Genomic DNA, 7349 nt, shown 5'->3' with positions numbered 1-7349 from the left:
TTAAAACATGAACTTATATACGAAAATTCAGAAATATCATGAAAATCATGATTTTGGTAGTGTTTCAGGATCCTGCGGGCACCCTGTTTTGCAATTTAATCCATTCAAGCATCAAATGAGATCTAAAATTGATAAAAATTGACATATAAACTTCTTATAACCTTAAAATTAGATTGGAATAAAAAAATGATATTTTTTACATTACTCCAATTTAAAAATTGCATTAAAACCCTAAAATATGTTATTTTTACCCGCGGGCACGTACCAGTTTCAGTGTCAGACCCAAATCAGGGGTCAATCTACCATAGAAATTTATAAACATTTACAGAGCCATAATAAACAAAAATATAAAGAATCTCTATTTTAAAAATTGTAAAAATCATCTTCGGTTAGGGAGATATCATTCCGACAATCTGGACTTAAATTTAATGAATATAAAATTGATCAAACAGGCACTTCTGATTCAAAATACAAGGAAAAATATCATACTTCATCAAAAAATTCTGATATTTCAGCAGTACATAATAGACATATAAATAATGAACTTCCTTTTTTATAGATTATGAATCAGATCTACGGTTAAGGATCTATGATCAACACAAGTTGAATTAGGGTTTTAGTAAATCATAATGAGTTCTAAATAAAACATGGATCTGACTTTATGACAGAGGAAAAATAACAAACTGTGACAAAAAATTATGAAAATTTTACAGTAAATAGCTGACTTTAACACAAAGCTACTTAAATTTACAAATTTTGAATCAAATATCGGATAAAAGAAATATCACATCTACAATTTATACTTGAACTTGAACAACGATTTTAATCAACAAAAATCTCGATTCGACTTTATATTTTTCTAACAGAGTTTTCGAATCCCAAAGCCTCTGATTTTTTTACAGAGACTCACTGACACATATATGAACTATATATAAAAAAATCATAAATTTTAAATACATATTTAAATACAAAACAACATAATTTCTACAGATTTAGAATCAAACACTTGAAAATCTAAGAAAACCCTAAAAAAACATGATTTAACAATGAAAAACAATAAAAAATACCTAATTGAAACATATGCAATAAACATTAATATGCTAAAAAATAAAAAAAATAGAGAATCCATGGCTGTAATTGATTTTACCTTTGAAAGGATGGATTTAGCCCATTTAACAGGTAAATTGCATCTTTCATCTGTTAAGAACATAGAAGACGTACCTCTCATCGATTCTAATGAATTAGAATCCTGGAAATTACCCTCAAACTGAGTTAGATCATCTTCTTGGGTTGTTTTTCAGGTTGTTGGATGGATTCCATGGTTAAATCTATGAAACACGAGGCTCCCATGGTGAAATCTATTGAAAAATCATAAAAAAATTAATAAAAAAGCACGAAATAAAGTATAAAAAACAACCTTGGGGGATGCAACTGCAATAGAGAAAGGAAGAGGTGCTGGAGAGGAGAGAGAGGCCATGAAATTGGGAGAGAAAAAGAAGCCTTCTTTGACCTCTTAAAGTCCCTCTTTTATAGGTTTTCAAAAAGTCACTTAATCAGGTATAATTAAGAGGTTTTTTCTTTTTTCAGGACTCTTTCTAATAAATCCACTGAGAAACAACAATTTTCCTAGAGGATTCTAACCTAACTATAACCCTAATTAGCTAGCCCTAATTGACTCTTAATTAGACTCTAAAAAAACCCTAAAAAAAAATCCAAATGTGGCACCATTTGGCGTTTTTAAAAAAACCTTAATTTAAAACTTTAAAATCAAGGTTAAAATCTAAAGTAAAAAAAATATGACTTTTGAAATCAAGTTTGAACTCTTCTAGATTCCTAACCTAAGTAGGGCATTCACTAACCCTGACTTTATCAGTTGTGGCGCCACCCCGAGTGGGCCTCACTTGAATTTTAAAAAACGATTTTAAAACTTGAAAATGAACAACTTTTCAAAAGAGTTTCAAAAGTAAACTTGGAATTGAAAGTTTTGAAATGGCACAGAGTCCATACTGGGTCAGAACTCTTTTAGATATGGCACCAACTGAGTGGGCTCCACATCAAAGTTTTGAAAATTTGAAATAAAGACTGAAAATAGCTTTGAAAATGGGTTAAAATCAATAAATAAAATTCAAAGGCATGAAAATAGGGTCCCAATCATACTGGAACTCTGGACTAGAGTTCTGAAATTTTAGGACTCTAAGATTTTAGGATTTTGAAAGCCAGATGAAAAAGGTTTTTGAAAGATTTTATCAGAAGTGGTAAAAACAAGTCGAAAAATACAGTCAAGGTTAGAGTCCTAACTCAATCAGAGCTCTGAAATAGAGTCCTGAATCAACCGGAACTTTGCAAAATGACCTAATTTTTTAAAAGAAAATGGAAATGAATAAAAATAGAAGTAAAACAAACTTAAGAATAGACTCCTAACTGGATTAGGACTTTGGGTCAGAGTCCTGATCAGACTGAAACTCTAGATTTTTTTGGTATTTTCTGAAAAACAAATGAAAGAATCTTGAAAAATAGGTGAAAATAAAATAAAATTGAAGTCCGGTTTAGAGTCCTAATCTGATTAGGACTCTAAGGAAGAGTCCTAGTTCGACTAGAACTCCGAGAATTTTTTATTTTCTAAGAAGAAAATGATGAGATTCAAATAGAACTTTTGAAAACCAGTGAGAATAAAGTGAGAAAACAAACTTTGGATAGAGTCCTGATTCGATGAGGACTCTAGGATAAAATCCCAGAATTTTGAAATTCTATGATAAAGGTATAACAATTTTGATAGATAGAAAGATTTTTGAAAGATTCTCCCAAAATTGAAATCAGGGTCAGAGTCCTGATCCAACTGGGACTCTTCAAACAGAGTCTTGGTTTAACTAAAACTCTGAGTTTTTGACTTATTTTGAATTTTTTTAAAAAGATTTGATTAAAAATAGGCAGAATACCAACGAAAGTTAGAGTTCTTATTCGATTAAGACTCCGAGAAAGAGTCCTAATCCGATTAGAACTCTAAAATTTTGGCTAAAATGAAATATTTTGAAAGTCAGATGAGAAGATTTTGAAAACAAGTGAAGAACAGAAGTAACAGACGAAATCAGGATAGAGTCTTGATTCAATTAGAACTCTGAGAAAGAGTCCTAATTCGATTGGGACTCTAGAATTTTGGCCAAAAATAAAGAATTTTGATAAGTTTTCTCAAAAATAGGTAAAAAGGGTAGTAAAACATAGAGTTCTGATCCAACTAGGACTCTAGAAAAAGAGTCCTGATCCAACTAGTATTCTGGAAAAAGAGTCCTGATTGGACTGGGATTCTAAAATTTTGGCCAAAAACGAGGAGAATGGGTAAGGATATGACCACAACTGGTTTAAAATCAGAATGGGGTTTTAAAAAGATTCAAAAAGATGAAAATACAGAGTCCTGGTCCAACTAGGACTCTGAAATTTTTAAGATTTTTGATAAATAAAGGAATCCAGAAGCGGCACCACCTAAATGGGTCTAATCTGAGAATTGGAATTATTTGAAATTGAGTTTAAAATGAATCCAGATTGTTTTTTGAGGAAAACATTTCGAAATATAAGATCCTTGGAGTTGGCAAATGGCAAAAATGTTGATTTAAAACCTAGGTTTTAAAATTGATTTCGAAAGAAAAGTTTTTAAAGACTCGAATCTGGATTTAATATTTTGAAAACGGGAATTCAGGATCTCGATAATGAGATGAAATGACATGCAATGCAATGAAATGATATGCCAAATGCATGCAGTGACCTGTAGTGACACATGAAATATAAACACTGAATGAGGGTGAAAATTTAGGGTGTTTACAACCCGGCATGCAGCAGCCGCCCAAGGGCTATTCGGTTGGAATAGGGGACGCTTAGGTCTATTCCGAATGGACTCAGACCTGGGGCAGGTAGGGTTGGGCAAATCCCTGAGGTGTTGGGTTGCTCTAGATCGCACCTAGGCTGCACCCAACTCGATCCAGCCAAGTGGGTGTGCCTGCCAAGAGGTAGCCGCGCAACAGCTAGGTAGTGCTCGGCTGAGCAAAAAGAACCAACATGTCTGGTTCGACAGGACCTGTAAGACCCACAATTTTTCAGAAAATATCTGAATAAATTCATGAGGCATTTACCTATCAAAATAACATTTTTCTCAGAATGTGAAACAAATCAATTCATGCGAGCCAGTTATACTTAGGATATTCGTCGAATCGCGAATATATGCTCAAACACTCTAGAAGCCATAACTTTCTACCTGAACAAAATCAAAGGATTTCCTCGAGCCAACTTTCTTAGTTACGTCAATACGAAAGGAAAGGCGTACTCAGAATTTTTCGGAAAAAAATCACCCAAAACCCGAAATTTTTGCGGGACCCACAGAAATATTGGTGGAACCCACAAAAATATTTCTCAGAAAAACATTCTAGAATATTTTAGACTGTTCCAGCACCTTCAAGGACATTCCAGAGCCTTCCAGCATGTTCCACCACCTTCCAAGGAAGGAATTCTCAGAAAAGCCAGGGGCATTTGGGTAAATGGGGTTGCTTAGCCCCTAAGCAACCTCCCCTATAAATAGAGGACCCCCCCTCCTTTAGAAAATCGCCAACCCCCCTCTCTCTCCTCCTCTTTCTCTCTCTAGAACCTCTCCTACCTAGCCCACTTGGTCTGAGACTGCCTAACTTAGCCTGAGCCTGCATGATCTGGTCTTAGCCTGCCTAACCTGGTCCTAACCCACCTGACCTAGGTCTGAACCCACCTGACCTAGGTCTGAACCCACCTGACCTAGGTCTGAACCCACCTGACCTAGCTCAAACTCAGTTGACTTGACTTGAACCTGGTTTGGTTCAAAGTCAAATTCCAAGTCCTTTTTCGTTCAAAGTTCGGAGTTGATCCTTTTTGAAGTCGAGCCTCGTTCGAAGCATCGAAGCGTTCCGGAGTCATTTCTTTCTCAAATTGAAGTAAGTTCGCTTCATTAAACCATCTCTCTCAAGTATTTGATTGCTTGTATATAGCGTATACTTTCTAAAGTAGTATCTTGCTTTAGTTCTTGATTGAGCCCTTTTTGGACACTTCGGTATTCACCCGCTCGTCTCGTAACTATCATCGGATATATATGTTCGAATACGCGGTATATGCATTCTTCAAAATGGTATCTCGCTTTAGTTCTTGGTTGAGCCCTTTAGAACACTTTGGTGTTCACTCGCTCACCTCATAACTATCGTTGGATGCGGATCTATGTGTATATCTGCTAATTCTGCAGACGCGTCCTATATTGCACAGGCTATGTAATTTACCTTTGTCGTCACGTCGTATGATGCCAAGGCTCATGCTTTCTGTAATTTTCGATTACTGCACTTTCGATTATGCATTTACCTACGCCGTCGTGTTGAATGACACCAAGGCTCCTGCTTTCTGCAAATATATATGTAAAATATTTCGTTCGGTTAAACACCCTGAACAATAGTATATGCATTTCTTTACTCCGCCGCTGCTTATACTAAATATATGGCATGTAAATGAGCATTCAAATGGAGATCAACTCCAAATATCTCCTTTTTCTCAAAAACCTTGGACGATTTTTTTAAATTATCCACCTTTTCTTCAAAACTCCAGGAGATTTTACATTCTTTCGTTCCTCTGGACTTCGAATTTCTAGCTTTTTATTTTTTCCTGCCTGCAATTTTCAAAATTCTTGTATTTTTCTCAATGTTAAATTCCAATTTTCATATCTTTCAGTCCAATGGCATCCAGTCAACTCAACTCCGTTTTTACTGAGGGTCACATCTCCTACGAGGTGCGACAAAGTCTTCCCGAGCATCGAGCTCTCAGCACCGGACCCTTCTTCCCCCGGTGGTACTATGTCTGTTTCAAAAACTTCTTTCGTATGTTTCTGGAACACTTGAGTGATTGCGGGTTGGAATTGGCATCTACAGTGGGAAAGTTGACAGTCAACGGCAATCTGATTCATGCACTGGCAGAGCGGTGGAATCCGCGCGTTTGCACGTTCTGGTTCCCGTGGGGCGAGATGGCACTATTGATGGATGAATTTTCAGAGATCATGAGACTCCCTGAGCCAGCCGGTCAGCCTGGAGAATCGTTAGAGCAGCAGTTTCTTATCAATGTCAAGGGTCTGGACCCTAAAGATGTCGTGGCTCGCATGACAGGGCGTAAGTCTTGGCCACTGATTGAAGAAAACGGGAATGAGTGCGTGAGCCTGATCGAGATCTACCGGCAGTATAGAGAATTTGCAGAAGTTAGCTCGTTGTCCAGAACAGCTCGAGAGAGAATTCAACATGCGATGGTTCTATGTACTGTGGGACTCGCCTTCTTTCCAGACGGGCAAAATTATGTGGATGTTAGAATAGTACAACTTTTGAGAAGATGGGGAAGTCGACAGACCAGCAGTCTCTCGATAGCCATGGTCGCGCTTGCTTTTCTATACAGAGGATTGACCCGCTTCACACTTGGAGAGTCCATCTTAGTCGAGGGATGTACCTATGCTCTTCAGTCTTGGTTCCTTCAGCATGTGCCGACCAGAGCCAGTTCGTTCAGATATAACGGCAAGGAGCTCCTTCCAGTTGCGCGGTACCGATTCCTGATCGATTATCTGCAGGAAGAAGAAGTGGTATGAGACTATTTTGATCGAGAGTTATCACCTCCCAGATACACCTATGCATATGGCAAGAGATTCAAGCTGCTTGGTACATTCTTCTGCGCCTACTATCATCCAGAGCGATGTGTTCGACAGTTTTCTCAGAGACAAAAGCACATAGAGATGCGGCTGCTATCAGGAGTCGTGCCAGAGTTTGACCTTACATCAGCACAGTGGTCCGGAACACACCATTCTGCCAGATATGGCTTGGATTCTTTTGTTACACTTTCACTTTTTCCCGGTTCTCGTGTCTCTGCTACTTATAAAGAGTGGTGGCAAATTGTGTGTCTGCCACCTCTTTCCCAAGTTTATTATTGATGCAATCATGTTTTCCCTTCAATGAATGAAAATCTTTCAAATTCCTCAATTCTTGGTTTGACGACCTCGTCTGGGTAACAAGGCATAATTTTCAGTTTTTTATTTTCTTTGCAAAGGAATGACAACGCAATTGTCGTAATCCCAACGACGACTCAATCCTTAGTAATGGGATATTCTTTCAATTGTCTACCAAAATTCTCAGCAAATATTCTCTTCCAATCAAAATCTCTTTCAAAAGCCTAATCATCAATTTTGCCCTCAAGACAGCATTCGTGATATTCGATGGTTCAGACATGGTCAGGGAAGAAAACTGCACCAGTCGAAGGCATCACATATTCAACAGCCTCGAACAAAGAGATGGATTCCCCGCGCTCGGGCAAAAATCAAGGGC

The sequence above is a fragment of the Nuphar pumila genome, chromosome 1, assembly GCF_984573655.1.
Source record: "Nuphar pumila chromosome 1, dmNupPumi1.hap1.1, whole genome shotgun sequence".
NCBI lineage: Eukaryota > Viridiplantae > Streptophyta > Magnoliopsida > Nymphaeales > Nymphaeaceae > Nuphar > Nuphar pumila.
The sequence above is the reverse complement of the archived record's forward strand: the minus strand, read 5'-3'. Positions refer to the sequence as shown.